General features: G+C 46.2%; 9 non-coding genes across 9 annotated transcripts; all 9 read left to right on the top strand.

Annotated features, from left to right (window-relative positions):
• The first annotated feature begins 1,614 nt into the window (after positions 1-1,614).
• On the top strand, positions 1,615-1,686 carry TRNAA-CGC (transfer RNA alanine (anticodon CGC)). Its single transcript has one exon. It is a non-coding gene; the product is annotated as a tRNA-Ala (tRNA).
• A 2,394-nt stretch (positions 1,687-4,080) lies between these two features.
• On the top strand, positions 4,081-4,152 carry TRNAA-CGC (transfer RNA alanine (anticodon CGC)). Its single transcript has one exon. It is a non-coding gene; the product is annotated as a tRNA-Ala (tRNA).
• A 2,389-nt stretch (positions 4,153-6,541) lies between these two features.
• TRNAA-CGC (transfer RNA alanine (anticodon CGC)) lies at positions 6,542-6,613 on the top strand. Its single transcript has one exon. It is a non-coding gene; the product is annotated as a tRNA-Ala (tRNA).
• A 2,419-nt stretch (positions 6,614-9,032) lies between these two features.
• On the top strand, positions 9,033-9,104 carry TRNAA-CGC (transfer RNA alanine (anticodon CGC)). Its single transcript has one exon. It is a non-coding gene; the product is annotated as a tRNA-Ala (tRNA).
• Positions 9,105-11,495: 2,391 nt separating this feature from the next.
• TRNAA-CGC (transfer RNA alanine (anticodon CGC)) lies at positions 11,496-11,567 on the top strand. Its single transcript has one exon. It is a non-coding gene; the product is annotated as a tRNA-Ala (tRNA).
• Positions 11,568-13,989: 2,422 nt separating this feature from the next.
• TRNAA-CGC (transfer RNA alanine (anticodon CGC)) lies at positions 13,990-14,061 on the top strand. Its single transcript has one exon. It is a non-coding gene; the product is annotated as a tRNA-Ala (tRNA).
• A 2,392-nt stretch (positions 14,062-16,453) lies between these two features.
• TRNAA-CGC (transfer RNA alanine (anticodon CGC)) lies at positions 16,454-16,525 on the top strand. Its single transcript has one exon. It is a non-coding gene; the product is annotated as a tRNA-Ala (tRNA).
• Positions 16,526-18,914: 2,389 nt separating this feature from the next.
• Positions 18,915-18,986, top strand: TRNAA-CGC (transfer RNA alanine (anticodon CGC)). The gene has a single exon. It is a non-coding gene; the product is annotated as a tRNA-Ala (tRNA).
• Positions 18,987-21,399: 2,413 nt separating this feature from the next.
• On the top strand, positions 21,400-21,471 carry TRNAA-CGC (transfer RNA alanine (anticodon CGC)). The gene has a single exon. It is a non-coding gene; the product is annotated as a tRNA-Ala (tRNA).
• Positions 21,472-22,081: the final 610 nt, after the last annotated feature.

The following is a 22,081-nucleotide window of genomic DNA, read 5'->3' as shown; positions in this document are numbered from 1 at the left end:
TCTCCATGTGATATTTTTCCTCAATTGTGGGCTTTTTATCCTGTACATAGGAATTAGGATGATGTGTTCTTTTGCCATACTAAATCCTGTTCCTGAACGTCTTCTCTTTGGAGCCGATGATTGTGGACATGCACGGTGCACCATGCTTCAGTGTGATGTCTGCTTTTTTCATTGGAAGCCTGTTAGCCTGATCTCTTACCGGGACGACACAAGGCAGACTCGTTCAGACAGAGGGGCATTGGCTGAGAATAGTGTCTCCACCGGTCCCCCTGCTAGGCAGTGGTGTCATTCTGAGGTGCTGTGCACGCTCACCAACTATCACCCCCTCTGACCTTTCCCACCGCAGAACACCCTGAATGCATTCAGCGGGTTATGCTTCATTCTAGGGCTGCAATGGATCGCCTAGTGGCAAAACCAATGGAAGCACCATTGACCTTCCGCAGAATTCCACTGCTTGTCTGCCTAGAGAAGCGACATCTGCCGAGTGTGCTATGGACACTCATAACGGCAGAGCTATAGAGTGGTGGGTCCACGTTGCTTTCCACTAGCCAGCAAATACAGAAGGACATCTGAAAGAGGTGTCAGTCTATCTAGCAACATATGTGGGCTTTCGGCTGGAGGAATTCCTGCGCGAAATGGTGCTATCTCATTTTTGGTGTTTGAAGACATACATATATATATATATATATATATATATATATATATATTTATTTTTTCACCATAACTACACTTCTCAAATCTGGGGCATCTATACGAGATGGCTGTGTCACATTATGTGATGTCTCAGGCACCAACGTGATAAGATCGACCTGGCGCTTTAACTTTGTCATTGTAAGTAGTAAGATGTAATTTGGCAGTTGTCATGTTTTTTCATATGCACTACTGCAAACCCCTTTCCTTACTTAGCCCACTCCCTCCTGAAGCTTTTAGGTGTGATGAGGAAGTGTCCTCTCAGCGGGGATGTAGCTCAGTGGTAGAGCGCATGCTTTGCATGTATGAGGACCTGGGGCATTTCCACTTGTTTCTCTTTTTGACTGTCATATGATCTCTATCCACTAGATGGCCCTTTGAGCACAGTAATCCTCTGGTGGAAATCTTCCCCTGGAAGTCATCTCTTATGGAGAAGCAAAATGCACACTGCTTCAGTGTGACCATGAGGTTTTCCATTCTTGCTCCAGTTTTCCCTGCTCTTTTGCTAGTGCTTCACTCGGCAGAATGTTTTGACCAGAAGAGTTCTCCCTGAAAATTATGTCTGCGGGACAGACACACTGCATACCGAGGGGATGTAGCTCAGTGGTAGAGCACTTGCTTTGCATGGATGAGGCCCTGGGTCCAATCCCTGGCATCTCCAATTGTTTCCCTTTTTTTGACTGTCATATGGTCTCTGTCCACTAGATGGCTCTTTGAGCATGGTAATCCTCTGGTGGAATACTTCCCCTGGAAGTCATCTCTTATGGAGAAGCATAATGCACACTGCTTCAGCTGACCATGTGCTTTTCCAGTCTTGCTCCCGTTTTCCCTGGTCTTTTGCTAGTGCTTCAGTTGGCAGCATATTTTGACCGGAAGAATTCTCCCAGGAAAAGATGTCTGCAGGACAGGCCCACCGCACACCGAGGGGATGTAGCTCAGTGGTAGAGCGCATGCTTCGCATGTATGAGGTCCCGGGTTCAATCCCTGGCATCTCCATTTGCATAAACATCAGTGTGATTTTGTCCCGGTTATTTTGTATTTCACACTGCAACTCGGGCCATGATTATAGGATCATCGACATTCATATCTATTTGTCTGAGAAAACGCTGGTGCCCGTACGGCAAACCTGCCTATAATATATCACTGAGGTTTGCGTCCCTGCCAGTGTCAACATCCTGTATGCCTTCACAATCACTACAAATAGAAATGCACAGAGAGAAACATCACACCACAGTTTTAACGGTGCAGAATCGTGAAAGGATTGGCATTGCCTTGCGTTTCTTTTCAGTCGATTGTTTTGGTTCCGAATGTATAGCTCCACCATTGTACCTTTGTAGCATATGATGCCTAGCTTTAAAAATAATTTGTTTTCACTGGATGTGGCCACAGATGTGCCTCTGTTGTCAACCTAAGTCGATCAGGTTCTGTAACTTGTTAGTTTTGAGCTGGAATATCCTACCAGCTCTGCTGCTGGGGCCTATCTCTGGCTTCTAAAAGCAAAAGTCTTGAACATATTGATATTTTTCATTAGTTGGTCAGGGGAATTGCATGGGGGGGGGCAGCCTTTCTGCATGTTTCTATGGACAACCAGACACAGGTGGCTCTAAAATGAAGTCTGCCATTTGGAAACTCCAATTCGACAGTTACCGTCAGTTCTGGGAGCTGTTAGTCCCAAGCAGCCAGCCAGCATCTGGTAGATTTCACAGTTCCTTGCTGGCAGTGGGGATGTAATTCAGTGGTAGAGCACATACTTGGGAAGTATGAGGCCACAGGTTCGATCCCAGGCATTTCCATGTGATATTTTTCCTCAATTGTGGGCTTTTTATACTGTACATAGGAATTAGGATGATGTGTTCTTTTGCCATACTAAATCCTGTTCCTGAACGTCTTCTCTTTGGAGCCGATGATTGTGGACATGCACGGTGCACCATGCTTCAGTCTGATGTCTGCTTTTTTCATTGGAAGCCCGTTAGCCTGATCTCTTACCGGGATGAAACAAGGCAGACTCGTTCAGAGAGGCATTGGCTGAGAATAGTGTCTCCACCGGTCCCCCTGCTAGGCAGTGGTGTCATTCTGAGGTGCTGTGCACGCTCACCAACTATCACCCCCTCTGACCTTTCCCACCGCAGAACACCCTGAATGTATTCAGCGGGCTATGCTTCATTCTAGGGCTGCAATGGATCGCCTAGTGGCAAAACCAATGGAAGCACCATTGACCTTCCGCAGAATTCCACTGCTTGTCTGCCTAGAGAAGCGACATCTGCCCAGTGTGCTATGGACACTCTTGACGGCAGAGCTATAGAGTGGTGGGTCCACGTTGCTTTACACTAGCCAGCAAATACAGAAGGACATCCAAAGAGGTGTCAGTCTATCCAGCAACATTTGTGGGCTTTCGGCTGGAGGAATTCCTGCGCGAAATGGTGCTATCTCAATTTTGGTGTTTGAAGACATACATATATATATATATATATATATATATATATTTATTTTTTCTCCATAACTACACTTCTCAAATCTGGGGCATCTATACGAGATGGCTGTGTCACATTATGTGATGTCTCAGGCACCAACGTGATGAGATCGACCTGGCGCTTTAACTTTGTCATTGTAAGTAGTAAGATGTAATTTGGCAGTTGTCATGTTTTTTCATATGCACTACTGCAAACCCCTTTCCTTACTTAGCCCACTCCCTCCTGAAGCTTTTAGGTGTGATGAGGAAGTGTCCTCTCAGCGGGGATGTAGCTCAGTGGTAGAGCGCATGCTTTGCACGTATGAGGACCCGGGGCATTTCCACTTGTTTCTCTTTTTGACTGTCATATGATCTCTATCCACTAGATGGCCCTTTGAGCACAGTAATCCTCTGGTGGAAATCTTCCCCTGGAAGTCATCTCTTATGGAGAAGCAAAATGCACACTGCTTCAGTGTGACCATGAGGTTTTCCATTCTTGCTCCAGTTTTCCCTGCTCTTTTGCTAGTGCTTCACTCGGCAGAATGTTTTGACCAGAAGAGTTCTCCCTGAAAATTATGTCTGCGGGACAGACACACTGCATACCGAGGGGATGTAGCTCAGTGGTAGAGCACTTGCTTTGCATGGATGAGGCCCTGGGTCCAATCCCTGGCATCTCCAATTGTTTCCCTTTTTTTGACTGTCATATGGTCTCTGTCCACTAGATGGCTCTTTGAGCATGGTAATCCTCTGGTGGAATACTTCCCCTGGAAGTCATCTCTTATGGAGAAGCATAATGCACACTGCTTCAGCTGACCATGTGCTTTTCCAGTCTTGCTCCCGTTTTCCCTGGTCTTTTGCTAGTGCTTCAGTTGGCAGCATATTTTGACCGGAAGAATTCTCCCAGGAAAAGATGTCTGCAGGACAGGCCCACCGCACACCGAGGGGATGTAGCTCAGTGGTAGAGCGCATGCTTCGCATGTATGAGGTCCCGGGTTCAATCCCCGGCATCTCCATTTGCATAAACATCAGTGTGATTTTGTCCCGGTTATTTTGTATTTCACACTGCAACTCGGGCCATGATTATAGGATCATCGACATTCATATCTATTTGTCTGAGAAAACGCTGGTGCCCGTATGGCAAACCTGCCTATAATATATCACTGAGGTTTGCGTCCCTGCCAGTGTCAACATCCTGTATGCCTTCACAATCACTACAAATAGAAATGCACAGAGAGAAACATCACACCACAGTTTTAACGGTGCAGAATCGTGAAAGGATTGGCATTGCCTTGCGTTTCTTTTCAGTCGATTGTTTTGGTTCCGAATGTATAGCTCCACCATTGTACCTTTGTAGCATATGATGCCTAGCTTTAAAAATAATTTGTTTTCACTGGATGTGGCCACAGATGTGCCTCTGTTGTCAACCTAAGTCGATCAGGTTCTGTAACTTGTTAGTTTTGAGCTGGAATATCCTACCAGCTCTGCTGCTGGGGCCTATCTCTGGCTTCTAAAAGCAAAAGTCTTGAACATATTGATATTTTTCATTAGTTGGTCAGGGGAATTGCATGGGGGGGGGCAGCCTTTCTGCATGTTTCTATGGACAACCAGACACAGGTGGCTCTAAAATGAAGTCTGCCATTTGGAAACTCCAATTCGACAGTTACCGTCAGTTCTGGGAGCTGTTAGTCCCAAGCAGCCAGCCAGCATCTGGTAGATTTCACAGTTCCTTGCTGGCAGTGGGGATGTAATTCAGTGGTAGAGCACATACTTGGGAAGTATGAGGCCACAGGTTCGATCCCAGGCATTTCCATGTGATATTTTTCCTCAATTGTGGGCTTTTTATACTGTACATAGGAATTAGGATGATGTGTTCTTTTGCCATACTAAATCCTGTTCCTGAATGTCTTCTCTTTGGAGCCGATGATTGTGGACATGCACGGTGCACCATGCTTCAGTGTGATATCTGCTTTTTTCATTGGAAGCCTGTTAGCCTGATCTCTTACCGGGACGACACAAGGCAGACTCGTTCAGACAGAGGGGCATTGGCTGAGAATAGTGTCTCCACCGGTCCCCCTGCTAGGCAGTGGTGTCATTCTGAGGTGCTGTGCACGCTCACCAACTATCACCCCCTCTGACCTTTCCCACCGCAGAACACCCTGAATGCATTCAGCCGGTTATGCTTCATTCTAGGGCTGCAATGGATCGCCTAGTGGCAAAACCAATGGAAGCACCATTGACCTTCCGCAGAATTCCACTGCTTGTCTGCCTAGAGAAGCGACATCTGCCGAGTGTGCTATGGACACTCATGACGGCAGAGCTATAGAGTGGTGGGTCCACGTTGCTTTCCACTAGCCAGCAAATACAGAAGGACATCCGAAAGAGGTGTCAGTCTATCCAGCAACATTTGTGGGCTTTCGGCTGGAGGAATTCCTGCGCGAAATGGTGCTATCTCATTTTTGGTGTTTGAAGACATACATATATATATATATATATATTTATTTTTTCTCCATAACTACACTTCTCAAATCTGGGGCATCTATCCGAGATGGCTGTGTCACATTATGTGATGTCTCAGGCACCAACGTGATGAGATCGACCTGGCGCTTTAACTTTGTCATTGTAAGTAGTAAGATGTAATTTGGCAGTTGTCATGTTTTTTCATATGCACTACTGCAAACCCCTTTCCTTACTTAGCCCACTCCCTCCTGAAGCTTTTAGGTGTGATGAGGAAGTGTCCTCTCAGCGGGGATGTAGCTCAGTGGTAGAGCGCATGCTTTGCATGTATGAGGACCTGGGGCATTTCCACTTGTTTCTCTTTTTGACTGTCATATGATCTCTATCCACTAGATGGCCCTTTGAGCACAGTAATCCTCTGGTGGAAATCTTCCCCTGGAAGTCATCTCTTATGGAGAAGCAAAATGCACACTGCTTCAGTGTGACCATGAGGTTTTCCATTCTTGCTCCAGTTTTCCCTGCTCTTTTGCTAGTGCTTCACTCGGCAGAATGTTTTGACCAGAAGAGTTCTCCCTGAAAATTATGTCTGCGGGACAGACACACTGCATACCAAGGGGATGTAGCTCAGTGGTAGAGCACTTGCTTTGCATGGATGAGGCCCTGGGTCCAATCCCTGGCATCTCCAATTGTTTCCCTTTTTTTGACTGTCATATGGTCTCTGTCCACTAGATGGCTCTTTGAGCACGGTAATCCTCTGGTGGAATACTTCCCCTGGAAGTCATCTCTTATGGAGAAGCATAATGCACACTGCTTCAGCTGACCATGTGCTTTTCCAGTCTTGCTCCCGTTTTCCCTGGTCTTTTGCTAGTGCTTCAGTTGGCAGCATATTTTAACCGGAAGAATTCTCCCAGGAAAAGATGTCTGCAGGACAGGCCCACTGCACACCGAGGGGATGTAGCTCAGTGGTAGAGCGCATGCTTCGCATGTATGAGGTCCCGGGTTCAATCCCCGGCATCTCCATTTGCATAAACATCAGTGTGATTTTGTCCCGGTTATTTTGTATTTCACACTGCAACTCGGGCCATGATTATAGGATCATCGACATTCATATCTATTTGTCTGAGAAAACGCTGGTGCCCGTATGGCAAACCTGCCTATAATATATCACTGAGGTTTACGTCCCTGCCAGTGTCAACATCCTGTATGCCTTCACAATCACTACAAATAGAAATGCACAGAGAGAACCTTCACACCACAGTTTTAACGGTGCAGAATCGTGAAAGGATTCGCATTGCCTTGCGTTTCTTTTCAGTCGATTGTTTTGGTTCCGAATGTATAGCTCCACCATTGTACCTTTGTAGCATATGATGGCTAGCTTTAAAAATAATTTGTTTTCACTGGATGTGGCCACAGATGTGCCTCTGTTGTCAACCTAAGTCGATCAGGTTCTGTAACTTGTTAGTTTTGAGCTGGAATATCCTACCAGCTCTGCTGCTGGGGCCTATCTCTGGCTTCTAAAAGCAAAAGTCTTGAACATATTGATATTTTTCATTAGTTGGTCAGGGGAATTGCATGGGGGGGCAGCCTTTCTGCATGTTTCTATGGACAACCAGACACAGGTGGCTCTAAAATGAAGTCTGCCATTTGGAAACTCCAATTCGACAGTTACCGTCAGTTCTGGGCGCTGTTAGTCCCAAGCAGCCAGCCAGCATCTGGTAGATTTCACAGTTCCTTGCTGGCAGTGGGGATGTAACTCAGTGGTAGAGCACATACTTGGGAAATATGAGGCCACAGGTTCGATCCCAGGCATCTCCATGTGATATTTTTCCTCAATTGTGGGCTTTTTATCCAGTACATAGGAATTAGGATGATGTGTTCTTTTGCCATACTAAATCCTGTTCCTGAACGTCTTCTCTTTGGAGCCGATGATTGTGGACATGCACGGTGCACCATGCTTCAGTGTGATGTCTGCTTTTTTCATTGGAAGCCTGTTAGCCTGATCTCTTACCGGGACGACACAAGGCAGACTCGTTCAGACAGAGGGGCATTGGCTGAGAATAGTGTCTCCACCGGTCCCCCTGCTAGGCAGTGGTGTCATTCTGAGGTGCTGTGCACGCTCACCAACTATCACCCCCTCTGACCTTTCCCACCGCAGAACACCCTGAATGCATTCAGCGGGTTATGCTTCATTCTAGGGCTGCAATGGATCGCCTAGTGGCAAAACCAATGGAAGCACCATTGACCTTCCGCAGAATTCCACTGCTTGTCTGCCTAGAGAAGCGACATCTGCCGAGTGTGCTATGGACACTCATGACGGCAGAGCTATAGAGTGGTGGGTCCACGTTGCTTTCCACTAGCCAGCAAATACAGAAGGACATCTGAAAGAGGTGTCAGTCTATCTAGCAACATATGTGGGCTTTCGGCTGGAGGAATTCCTGCGCGAAATGGTGCTATCTCATTTTTGGTGTTTGAAGACATACATATATATATATATATATATATATATATATATATATATATATATATATATATTTATTTTTTCTCCATAACTACACTTCTCAAATCTGGGGCATCTATACGAGATGGCTGTGTCACATTATGTGATGTCTCAGGCACCAACGTGATAAGATCGACCTGGCGCTTTAACTTTGTCATTGTAAGTAGTAAGATGTAATTTGGCAGTTGTCATGTTTTTTCATATGCACTACTGCAAACCCCTTTCCTTACTTAGCCCACTCCCTCCTGAAGCTTTTAGGTGTGATGAGGAAGTGTCCTCTCAGCGGGGATGTAGCTCAGTGGTAGAGCGCATGCTTTGCATGTATGAGGACCTGGGGCATTTCCACTTGTTTCTCTTTTTGACTGTCATATGATCTCTATCCACTAGATGGCCCTTTGAGCACAGTAATCCTCTGGTGGAAATCTTCCCCTGGAAGTCATCTCTTATGGAGAAGCAAAATGCACACTGCTTCAGTGTGACCATGAGGTTTTCCATTCTTGCTCCAGTTTTCCCTGCTCTTTTGCTAGTGCTTCACTCGGCAGAATGTTTTGACCAGAAGAGTTCTCCCTGAAAATTATGTCTGCGGGACAGACACACTGCATACCGAGGGGATGTAGCTCAGTGGTAGAGCACTTGCTTTGCATGGATGAGGCCCTGGGTCCAATCCCTGGCATCTCCAATTGTTTCCCTTTTTTTGACTGTCATATGGTCTCTGTCCACTAGATGGCTCTTTGAGCATGGTAATCCTCTGGTGGAATACTTCCCCTGGAAGTCATCTCTTATGGAGAAGCATAATGCACACTGCTTCAGCTGACCATGTGCTTTTCCAGTCTTGCTCCCGTTTTCCCTGGTCTTTTGCTAGTGCTTCAGTTGGCAGCATATTTTGACCAGAAGAATTCTCCCAGGAAAAGATGTCTGCAGGACAGGCCCACCGCACACCGAGGGGATGTAGCTCAGTGGTAGAGCGCATGCTTCGCATGTATGAGGTCCCGGGTTCAATCCCCGGCATCTCCATTTGCATAAACATCAGTGTGATTTTGTCCCGGTTATTTTGTATTTCACACTGCAACTCGGGCCATGATTATAGGATCATCGACATTCATATCTATTTGTCTGAGAAAACGCTGGTGCCCGTATGGCAAACCTGCCTATAATATATCACTGAGGTTTGCGTCCCTGCCAGTGTCAACATCCTGTATGCCTTCACAATCACTACAAATAGAAATGCACAGAGAGAAACATCACACCACAGTTTTAACGGTGCAGAATCGTGAAAGGATTGGCATTGCCTTGCGTTTCTTTTCAGTCGATTGTTTTGGTTCCGAATGTATAGGTCCACCATTGTACCTTTGTAGCATATGATGCCTAGCTTTAAAAATAATTTGTTTTCACTGGATGTGGCCACAGATGTGCCTCTGTTGTCAACCTAAGTCGATCAGGTTCTGTAACTTGTTAGTTTTGAGCTGGAATATCCTACCAGCTCTGCTGCTGGGGCCTATCTCTGGCTTCTAAAAGCAAAAGTCTTGAACATATTGATATTTTTCATTAGTTGGTCAGGGGAATTGCATGGGGGGGGGGCAGCCTTTCTGCATGTTTCTATGGACAACCAGACACAGGTGGCTCTAAAATGAAGTCTGCCATTTGGAAACTCCAATTCGACAGTTACCGTCAGTTCTGGGAGCTGTTAGTCCCAAGCAGCCAGCCAGCATCTGGTAGATTTCACAGTTCCTTGCTGGCAGTGGGGATGTAATTCAGTGGTAGAGCACATACTTGGGAAGTATGAGGCCACAGGTTCGATCCCAGGCATTTCCATGTGATATTTTTCCTCAATTGTGGGCTTTTTATACTGTACATAGGAATTAGGATGATGTGTTCTTTTGCCATACTAAATCCTGTTCCTGAACGTCTTCTCTTTGGAGCCGATGATTGTGGACATGCACGGTGCACCATGCTTCAGTCTGATGTCTGCTTTTTTCATTGGAAGCCCGTTAGCCTGATCTCTTACCGGGATGAAACAAGGCAGACTCGTTCAGAGAGGCATTGGCTGAGAATAGTGTCTCCACCGGTCCCCCTGCTAGGCAGTGGTGTCATTCTGAGGTGCTGTGCACGCTCACCAACTATCACCCCCTCTGACCTTTCCCACCGCAGAACACCCTGAATGTATTCAGCGGGCTATGCTTCATTCTAGGGCTGCAATGGATCGCCTAGTGGCAAAACCAATGGAAGCACCATTGACCTTCCGCAGAATTCCACTGCTTGTCTGCCTAGAGAAGCGACATCTGCCCAGTGTGCTATGGACACTCTTGACGGCAGAGCTATAGAGTGGTGGGTCCACGTTGCTTTACACTAGCCAGCAAATACAGAAGGACATCCAAAGAGGTGTCAGTCTATCCAGCAACATTTGTGGGCTTTCGGCTGGAGGAATTCCTGCGCGAAATGGTGCTATCTCAATTTTGGTGTTTGAAGACATACATATATATATATATATATATATATATTTATTTTTTCTCCATAACTACACTTCTCAAATCTGGGGCATCTATACGAGATGGCTGTGTCACATTATGTGATGTCTCAGGCACCAACGTGATGAGATCGACCTGGCGCTTTAACTTTGTCATTGTAAGTAGTAAGATGTAATTTGGCAGTTGTCATGTTTTTTCATATGCACTACTGCAAACCCCTTTCCTTACTTAGCCCACTCCCTCCTGAAGCTTTTAGGTGTGATGAGGAAGTGTCCTCTCAGCGGGGATGTAGCTCAGTGGTAGAGCGCATGCTTTGCACGTATGAGGACCTGGGGCATTTCCACTTGTTTCTCTTTTTGACTGTCATATGATCTCTATCCACTAGATGGCCCTTTGAGCACAGTAATCCTCTGGTGGAAATCTTCCCCTGGAAGTCATCTCTTATGGAGAAGCAAAATGCACACTGCTTCAGTGTGACCATGAGGTTTTCCATTCTTGCTCCAGTTTTCCCTGCTCTTTTGCTAGTGCTTCACTCGGCAGAATGTTTTGACCAGAAGAGTTCTCCCTGAAAATTATGTCTGCGGGACAGACACACTGCATACCGAGGGGATGTAGCTCAGTGGTAGAGCACTTGCTTTGCATGGATGAGGCCCTGGGTCCAATCCCTGGCATCTCCAATTGTTTCCCTTTTTTTGACTGTCATATGGTCTCTGTCCACTAGATGGCTCTTTGAGCATGGTAATCCTCTGGTGGAATACTTCCCCTGGAAGTCATCTCTTATGGAGAAGCATAATGCACACTGCTTCAGCTGACCATGTGCTTTTCCAGTCTTGCTCCCGTTTTCCCTGGTCTTTTGCTAGTGCTTCAGTTGGCAGCATATTTTAACCGGAAGAATTCTCCCAGGAAAAGATGTCTGCAGGACAGGCCCACTGCACACCGAGGGGATGTAGCTCAGTGGTAGAGCGCATGCTTCGCATGTATGAGGTCCCGGGTTCAATCCCCGGCATCTCCATTTGCATAAACATCAGTGTGATTTTGTCCCGGTTATTTTGTATTTCACACTGCAACTCGGGCCATGATTATAGGATCATCGACATTCATATCTATTTGTCTGAGAAAACGCTGGTGCCCGTATGGCAAACCTGCCTATAATATATCACTGAGGTTTACGTCCCTGCCAGTGTCAACATCCTGTATGCCTTCACAATCACTACAAATAGAAATGCACAGAGAGAACCTTCACACCACAGTTTTAACGGTGCAGAATCGTGAAAGGATTCGCATTGCCTTGCGTTTCTTTTCAGTCGATTGTTTTGGTTCCGAATGTATAGCTCCACCATTGTACCTTTGTAGCATATGATGGCTAGCTTTAAAAATAATTTGTTTTCACTGGATGTGGCCACAGATGTGCCTCTGTTGTCAACCTAAGTCGATCAGGTTCTGTAACTTGTTAGTTTTGAGCTGGAATATCCTACCAGCTCTGCTGCTGGGGCCTATCTCTGGCTTCTAAAAGCAAAAGTCTTGAACATATTGATATTTTTCATTAGTTGGTCAGGGGAATTGCATGGGGGGGCAGCCTTTCTGCATGTTTCTATGGACAACCAGACACAGGTGGCTCTAAAATGAAGTCTGCCATTTGGAAACTCCAATTCGACAGTTACCGTCAGTTCTGGGCGCTGTTAGTCCCAAGCAGCCAGCCAGCATCTGGTAGATTTCACAGTTCCTTGCTGGCAGTGGGGATGTAACTCAGTGGTAGAGCACATACTTGGGAAATATGAGGCCACAGGTTCGATCCCAGGCATCTCCATGTGATATTTTTCCTCAATTGTGGGCTTTTTATCCTGTACATAGGAATTAGGATGATGTGTTCTTTTGCCATACTAAATCCTGTTCCTGAACGTCTTCTCTTTGGAGCCGATGATTGTGGACATGCACGGTGCACCATGCTTCAGTGTGATGTCTGCTTTTTTCATTGGAAGCCTGTTAGCCTGATCTCTTACCGGGACGACACAAGGCAGACTCGTTCAGACAGAGGGGCATTGGCTGAGAATAGTGTCTCCACCGGTCCCCCTGCTAGGCAGTGGTGTCATTCTGAGGTGCTGTGCACGCTCACCAACTATCACCCCCTCTGACCTTTCCCACCGCAGAACACCCTGAATGCATTCAGCGGGTTATGCTTCATTCTAGGGCTGCAATGGATCGCCTAGTGGCAAAACCAATGGAAGCACCATTGACCTTCCGCAGAATTCCACTGCTTGTCTGCCTAGAGAAGCGACATCTGCCGAGTGTGCTATGGACACTCATGACGGCAGAGCTATAGAGTGGTGGGTCCACGTTGCTTTCCACTAGCCAGCAAATACAGAAGGACATCTGAAAGAGGTGTCAGTCTATCTAGCAACATATGTGGGCTTTCGGCTGGAGGAATTCCTGCGCGAAATGGTGCTATCTCATTTTTGGTGTTTGAAGACATACATATATATATATATATATATATATATATATATATATATATATATATATATATATATTATTTTTTCTCCATAACTACACTTCTCAAATCTGGGGCATCTATACGAGATGGCTGTGTCACATTATGTGATGTCTCAGGCACCAACGTGATAAGATCGACCTGGCGCTTTAACTTTGTCATTGTAAGTAGTAAGATGTAATTTGGCAGTTGTCATGTTTTTTCATATGCACTACTGCAAACCCCTTTCCTTACTTAGCCCACTCCCTCCTGAAGCTTTTAGGTGTGATGAGGAAGTGTCCTCTCAGCGGGGATGTAGCTCAGTGGTAGAGCGCATGCTTTGCATGTATGAGGACCTGGGGCATTTCCACTTGTTTCTCTTTTTGACTGTCATATGATCTCTATCCACTAGATGGCCCTTTGAGCACAGTAATCCTCTGGTGGAAATCTTCCCCTGGAAGTCATCTCTTATGGAGAAGCAAAATGCACACTGCTTCAGTGTGACCATGAGGTTTTCCATTCTTGCTCCAGTTTTCCCTGCTCTTTTGCTAGTGCTTCACTCGGCAGAATGTTTTGACCAGAAGAGTTCTCCCTGAAAATTATGTCTGCGGGACAGACACACTGCATACCGAGGGGATGTAGCTCAGTGGTAGAGCACTTGCTTTGCATGGATGAGGCCCTGGGTCCAATCCCTGGCATCTCCAATTGTTTCCCTTTTTTTGACTGTCATATGGTCTCTGTCCACTAGATGGCTCTTTGAGCATGGTAATCCTCTGGTGGAATACTTCCCCTGGAAGTCATCTCTTATGGAGAAGCATAATGCACACTGCTTCAGCTGACCATGTGCTTTTCCAGTCTTGCTCCCGTTTTCCCTGGTCTTTTGCTAGTGCTTCAGTTGGCAGCATATTTTGACCGGAAGAATTCTCCCAGGAAAAGATGTCTGCAGGACAGGCCCACCGCACACCGAGGGGATGTAGCTCAGTGGTAGAGCGCATGCTTCGCATGTATGAGGTCCCGGGTTCAATCCCCGGCATCTCCATTTGCATAAACATCAGTGTGATTTTGTCCCGGTTATTTTGTATTTCACACTGCAACTCGGGCCATGATTATAGGATCATCGACATTCATATCTATTTGTCTGAGAAAACGCTGGTGCCCGTACGGCAAACCTGCCTATAATATATCACTGAGGTTTGCGTCCCTGCCAGTGTCAACATCCTGTATGCCTTCACAATCACTACAAATAGAAATGCACAGAGAGAAACATCACACCACAGTTTTAACGGTGCAGAATCGTGAAAGGATTGGCATTGCCTTGCGTTTCTTTTCAGTCGATTGTTTTGGTTCCGAATGTATAGCTCCACCATTGTACCTTTGTAGCATATGATGCCTAGCTTTAAAAATAATTTGTTTTCACTGGATGTGGCCACAGATGTGCCTCTGTTGTCAACCTAAGTCGATCAGGTTCTGTAACTTGTTAGTTTTGAGCTGGAATATCCTACCAGCTCTGCTGCTGGGGCCTATCTCTGGCTTCTAAAAGCAAAAGTCTTGAACATATTGATATTTTTCATTAGTTGGTCAGGGGAATTGCATGGGGGGGGGCAGCCTTTCTGCATGTTTCTATGGACAACCAGACACAGGTGGCTCTAAAATGAAGTCTGCCATTTGGAAACTCCAATTCGACAGTTACCGTCAGTTCTGGGAGCTGTTAGTCCCAAGCAGCCAGCCAGCATCTGGTAGATTTCACAGTTCCTTGCTGGCAGTGGGGATGTAATTCAGTGGTAGAGCACATACTTGGGAAGTATGAGGCCACAGGTTCGATCCCAGGCATTTCCATGTGATATTTTTCCTCAATTGTGGGCTTTTTATACTGTACATAGGAATTAGGATGATGTGTTCTTTTGCCATACTAAATCCTGTTCCTGAACGTCTTCTCTTTGGAGCCGATGATTGTGGACATGCACGGTGCACCATGCTTCAGTCTGATGTCTGCTTTTTTCATTGGAAGCCCGTTAGCCTGATCTCTTACCGGGATGAAACAAGGCAGACTCGTTCAGAGAGGCATTGGCTGAGAATAGTGTCTCCACCGGTCCCCCTGCTAGGCAGTGGTGTCATTCTGAGGTGCTGTGCACGCTCACCAACTATCACCCCCTCTGACCTTTCCCACCGCAGAACACCCTGAATGTATTCAGCGGGCTATGCTTCATTCTAGGGCTGCAATGGATCGCCTAGTGGCAAAACCAATGGAAGCACCATTGACCTTCCGCAGAATTCCACTGCTTGTCTGCCTAGAGAAGCGACATCTGCCCAGTGTGCTATGGACACTCTTGACGGCAGAGCTATAGAGTGGTGGGTCCACGTTGCTTTACACTAGCCAGCAAATACAGAAGGACATCCAAAGAGGTGTCAGTCTATCCAGCAACATTTGTGGGCTTTCGGCTGGAGGAATTCCTGCGCGAAATGGTGCTATCTCAATTTTGGTGTTTGAAGACATACATATATATATATATATATATATATATATTTATTTTTTCTCCATAACTACACTTCTCAAATCTGGGGCATCTATACGAGATGGCTGTGTCACATTATGTGATGTCTCAGGCACCAACGTGATGAGATCGACCTGGCGCTTTAACTTTGTCATTGTAAGTAGTAAGATGTAATTTGGCAGTTGTCATGTTTTTTCATATGCACTACTGCAAACCCCTTTCCTTACTTAGCCCACTCCCTCCTGAAGCTTTTAGGTGTGATGAGGAAGTGTCCTCTCAGCGGGGATGTAGCTCAGTGGTAGAGCGCATGCTTTGCACGTATGAGGACCTGGGGCATTTCCACTTGTTTCTCTTTTTGACTGTCATATGATCTCTATCCACTAGATGGCCCTTTGAGCACAGTAATCCTCTGGTGGAAATCTTCCCCTGGAAGTCATCTCTTATGGAGAAGCAAAATGCACACTGCTTCAGTGTGACCATGAGGTTTTCCATTCTTGCTCCAGTTTTCCCTGCTCTTTTGCTAGTGCTTCACTCGGCAGAATGTTTTGACCAGAAGAGTTCTCCCTGAAAATTATGTCTGCGGGACAGACACACTGCATACCGAGGGGATGTAGCTCAGTGGTAGAGCACTTGCTTTGCATGGATGAGGCCCTGGGTCCAATCCCTGGCATCTCCAATTGTTTCCCTTTTTTTGACTGTCATATGGTCTCTGTCCACTAGATGGCTCTTTGAGCATGGTAATCCTCTGGTGGAATACTTCCCCTGGAAGTCATCTCTTATGGAGAAGCATAATGCACACTGCTTCAGCTGACCATGTGCTTTTCCAGTCTTGCTCCCGTTTTCCCTGGTCTTTTGCTAGTGCTTCAGTTGGCAGCATATTTTGACCGGAAGAATTCTCCCAGGAAAAGATGTCTGCAGGACAGGCCCACCGCACACCGAGGGGATGTAGCTCAGTGGTAGAGCGCATGCTTCGCATGTATGAGGTCCCGGGTTCAATCCCCGGCATCTCCATTTGCATAAACATCAGTGTGATTTTGTCCCGGTTATTTTGTATTTCACACTGCAACTCGGGCCATGATTATAGGATCATCGACATTCATATCTATTTGTCTGAGAAAACGCTGGTGCCCGTATGGCAAACCTGCCTATAATATATCACTGAGGTTTGCGTCCCTGCCAGTGTCAACATCCTGTATGCCTTCACAATCACTACAAATAGAAATGCACAGAGAGAAACATCACACCACAGTTTTAACGGTGCAGAATCGTGAAAGGATTGGCATTGCCTTGCGTTTCTTTTCAGTCGATTGTTTTGGTTCCGAATGTATAGCTCCACCATTGTACCTTTGTAGCATATGATGCCTAGCTTTAAAAATAATTTGTTTTCACTGGATGTGGCCACAGATGTGCCTCTGTTGTCAACCTAAGTCGATCAGGTTCTGTAACTTGTTAGTTTTGAGCTGGAATATCCTACCAGCTCTGCTGCTGGGGCCTATCTCTGGCTTCTAAAAGCAAAAGTCTTGAACATATTGATATTTTTCATTAGTTGGTCAGGGGAATTGCATGGGGGGGGGCAGCCTTTCTGCATGTTTCTATGGACAACCAGACACAGGTGGCTCTAAAATGAAGTCTGCCATTTGGAAACTCCAATTCGACAGTTACCGTCAGTTCTGGGAGCTGTTAGTCCCAAGCAGCCAGCCAGCATCTGGTAGATTTCACAGTTCCTTGCTGGCAGTGGGGATGTAATTCAGTGGTAGAGCACATACTTGGGAAGTATGAGGCCACAGGTTCGATCCCAGGCATTTCCATGTGATATTTTTCCTCAATTGTGGGCTTTTTATACTGTACATAGGAATTAGGATGATGTGTTCTTTTGCCATACTAAATCCTGTTCCTGAATGTCTTCTCTTTGGAGCCGATGATTGTGGACATGCACGGTGCACCATGCTTCAGTGTGATATCTGCTTTTTTCATTGGAAGCCTGTTAGCCTGATCTCTTACCGGGACGACACAAGGCAGACTCGTTCAGACAGAGGGGCATTGGCTGAGAATAGTGTCTCCACCGGTCCCCCTGCTAGGCAGTGGTGTCATTCTGAGGTGCTGTGCACGCTCACCAACTATCACCCCCTCTGACCTTTCCCACCGCAGAACACCCTGAATGCATTCAGCGGGTTATGCTTCATTCTAGGGCTGCAATGGATCGCCTAGTGGCAAAACCAATGGAAGCACCATTGACCTTCCGCAGAATTCCACTGCTTGTCTGCCTAGAGAAGCGACATCTGCCGAGTGTGCTATGGACACTCATGACGGCAGAGCTATAGAGTGGTGGGTCCACGTTGCTTTCCACTAGCCAGCAAATACAGAAGGACATCCGAAAGAGGTGTCAGTCTATCCAGCAACATTTGTGGGCTTTCGGCTGGAGGAATTCCTGCGCGAAATGGTGCTATCTCATTTTTGGTGTTTGAAGACATACATATATATATATATATATATTTATTTTTTCTCCATAACTACACTTCTCAAATCTGGGGCATCTATCCGAGATGGCTGTGTCACATTATGTGATGTCTCAGGCACCAACGTGATGAGATCGACCTGGCGCTTTAACTTTGTCATTGTAAGTAGTAAGATGTAATTTGGCAGTTGTCATGTTTTTTCATATGCACTACTGCAAACCCCTTTCCTTACTTAGCCCACTCCCTCCTGAAGCTTTTAGGTGTGATGAGGAAGTGTCCTCTCAGCGGGGATGTAGCTCAGTGGTAGAGCGCATGCTTTGCATGTATGAGGACCTGGGGCATTTCCACTTGTTTCTCTTTTTGACTGTCATATGATCTCTATCCACTAGATGGCCCTTTGAGCACAGTAATCCTCTGGTGGAAATCTTCCCCTGGAAGTCATCTCTTATGGAGAAGCAAAATGCACACTGCTTCAGTGTGACCATGAGGTTTTCCATTCTTGCTCCAGTTTTCCCTGCTCTTTTGCTAGTGCTTCACTCGGCAGAATGTTTTGACCAGAAGAGTTCTCCCTGAAAATTATGTCTGCGGGACAGACACACTGCATACCAAGGGGATGTAGCTCAGTGGTAGAGCACTTGCTTTGCATGGATGAGGCCCTGGGTCCAATCCCTGGCATCTCCAATTGTTTCCCTTTTTTTGACTGTCATATGGTCTCTGTCCACTAGATGGCTCTTTGAGCACGGTAATCCTCTGGTGGAATACTTCCCCTGGAAGTCATCTCTTATGGAGAAGCATAATGCACACTGCTTCAGCTGACCATGTGCTTTTCCAGTCTTGCTCCCGTTTTCCCTGGTCTTTTGCTAGTGCTTCAGTTGGCAGCATATTTTAACCGGAAGAATTCTCCCAGGAAAAGATGTCTGCAGGACAGGCCCACTGCACACCGAGGGGATGTAGCTCAGTGGTAGAGCGCATGCTTCGCATGTATGAGGTCCCGGGTTCAATCCCCGGCATCTCCATTTGCATAAACATCAGTGTGATTTTGTCCCGGTTATTTTGTATTTCACACTGCAACTCGGGCCATGATTATAGGATCATCGACATTCATATCTATTTGTCTGAGAAAACGCTGGTGCCCGTATGGCAAACCTGCCTATAATATATCACTGAGGTTTACGTCCCTGCCAGTGTCAACATCCTGTATGCCTTCACAATCACTACAAATAGAAATGCACAGAGAGAACCTTCACACCACAGTTTTAACGGTGCAGAATCGTGAAAGGATTCGCATTGCCTTGCGTTTCTTTTCAGTCGATTGTTTTGGTTCCGAATGTATAGCTCCACCATTGTACCTTTGTAGCATATGATGGCTAGCTTTAAAAATAATTTGTTTTCACTGGATGTGGCCACAGATGTGCCTCTGTTGTCAACCTAAGTCGATCAGGTTCTGTAACTTGTTAGTTTTGAGCTGGAATATCCTACCAGCTCTGCTGCTGGGGCCTATCTCTGGCTTCTAAAAGCAAAAGTCTTGAACATATTGATATTTTTCATTAGTTGGTCAGGGGAATTGCATGGGGGGGCAGCCTTTCTGCATGTTTCTATGGACAACCAGACACAGGTGGCTCTAAAATGAAGTCTGCCATTTGGAAACTCCAATTCGACAGTTACCGTCAGTTCTGGGCGCTGTTAGTCCCAAGCAGCCAGCCAGCATCTGGTAGATTTCACAGTTCCTTGCTGGCAGTGGGGATGTAACTCAGTGGTAGAGCACATACTTGGGAAATATGAGGCCACAGGTTCGATCCCAGGCATCTCCATGTGATATTTTTCCTCAATTGTGGGCTTTTTATCCTGTACATAGGAATTAGGATGATGTGTTCTTTTGCCATACTAAATCCTGTTCCTGAACGTCTTCTCTTTGGAGCCGATGATTGTGGACATGCACGGTGCACCATGCTTCAGTGTGATGTCTGCTTTTTTCATTGGAAGCCTGTTAGCCTGATCTCTTACCGGGACGACACAAGGCAGACTCGTTCAGACAGAGGGGCATTGGCTGAGAATAGTGTCTCCACCGGTCCCCCTGCTAGGCAGTGGTGTCATTCTGAGGTGCTGTGCACGCTCACCAACTATCACCCCCTCTGACCTTTCCCACCGCAGAACACCCTGAATGCATTCAGCGGGTTATGCTTCATTCTAGGGCTGCAATGGATCGCCTAGTGGCAAAACCAATGGAAGCACCATTGACCTTCCGCAGAATTCCACTGCTTGTCTGCCTAGAGAAGCGACATCTGCCGAGTGTGCTATGGACACTCATGACGGCAGAGCTATAGAGTGGTGGGTCCACGTTGCTTTCCACTAGCCAGCAAATACAGAAGGACATCTGAAAGAGGTGTCAGTCTATCTAGCAACATATGTGGGCTTTCGGCTGGAGGAATTCCTGCGCGAAATGGTGCTATCTCATTTTTGGTGTTTGAAGACATACATATATATATATATATATATATATATATATATATATATATATATATTTATTTTTTCTCCATAACTACACTTCTCAAATCTGGGGCATCTATACGAGATGGCTGTGTCACATTATGTGATGTCTCAGGCACCAACGTGATAAGATCGACCTGGCGCTTTAACTTTGTCATTGTAAGTAGTAAGATGTAATTTGGCAGTTGTCATGTTTTTTCATATGCACTACTGCAAACCCCTTTCCTTACTTAGCCCACTCCCTCCTGAAGCTTTTAGGTGTGATGAGGAAGTGTCCTCTCAGCGGGGATGTAGCTCAGTGGTAGAGCGCATGCTTTGCATGTATGAGGACCTGGGGCATTTCCACTTGTTTCTCTTTTTGACTGTCATATGATCTCTATCCACTAGATGGCCCTTTGAGCACAGTAATCCTCTGGTGGAAATCTTCCCCTGGAAGTCATCTCTTATGGAGAAGCAAAATGCACACTGCTTCAGTGTGACCATGAGGTTTTCCATTCTTGCTCCAGTTTTCCCTGCTCTTTTGCTAGTGCTTCACTCGGCAGAATGTTTTGACCAGAAGAGTTCTCCCTGAAAATTATGTCTGCGGGACAGACACACTGCATACCGAGGGGATGTAGCTCAGTGGTAGAGCACTTGCTTTGCATGGATGAGGCCCTGGGTCCAATCCCTGGCATCTCCAATTGTTTCCCTTTTTTTGACTGTCATATGGTCTCTGTCCACTAGATGGCTCTTTGAGCATGGTAATCCTCTGGTGGAATACTTCCCCTGGAAGTCATCTCTTATGGAGAAGCATAATGCACACTGCTTCAGCTGACCATGTGCTTTTCCAGTCTTGCTCCCGTTTTCCCTGGTCTTTTGCTAGTGCTTCAGTTGGCAGCATATTTTGACCGGAAGAATTCTCCCAGGAAAAGATGTCTGCAGGACAGGCCCACCGCACACCGAGGGGATGTAGCTCAGTGGTAGAGCGCATGCTTCGCATGTATGAGGTCCCGGGTTCAATCCCCGGCATCTCCATTTGCATAAACATCAGTGTGATTTTGTCCCGGTTATTTTGTATTTCACACTGCAACTCGGGCCATGATTATAGGATCATCGACATTCATATCTATTTGTCTGAGAAAACGCTGGTGCCCGTATGGCAAACCTGCCTATAATATATCACTGAGGTTTGCGTCCCTGCCAGTGTCAACATCCTGTATGCCTTCACAATCACTACAAATAGAAATGCACAGAGAGAAACATCACACCACAGTTTTAACGGTGCAGAATCGTGAAAGGATTGGCATTGCCTTGCGTTTCTTTTCAGTCGATTGTTTTGGTTCCGAATGTATAGGTCCACCATTGTACCTTTGTAGCATATGATGCCTAGCTTTAAAAATAATTTGTTTTCACTGGATGTGGCCACAGATGTGCCTCTGTTGTCAACCTAAGTCGATCAGGTTCTGTAACTTGTTAGTTTTGAGCTGGAATATCCTACCAGCTCTGCTGCTGGGGCCTATCTCTGGCTTCTAAAAGCAAAAGTCTTGAACATATTGATATTTTTCATTAGTTGGTCAGGGGAATTGCATGGGGGGGGGCAGCCTTTCTGCATGTTTCTATGGACAACCAGACACAGGTGGCTCTA

The sequence above is a fragment of the Ambystoma mexicanum genome (assembly GCF_040938575.1).
Source record: "Ambystoma mexicanum isolate Mex_15411 chromosome 12 unlocalized genomic scaffold, UKY_AmexF1_1 Mex_chr12_unloc.1, whole genome shotgun sequence".
NCBI classification, from domain to species: domain Eukaryota; kingdom Metazoa; phylum Chordata; class Amphibia; order Caudata; family Ambystomatidae; genus Ambystoma; species Ambystoma mexicanum.
The sequence above is the reverse complement of the archived record's forward strand: the minus strand, read 5'-3'. Positions and strand labels throughout refer to the sequence as shown.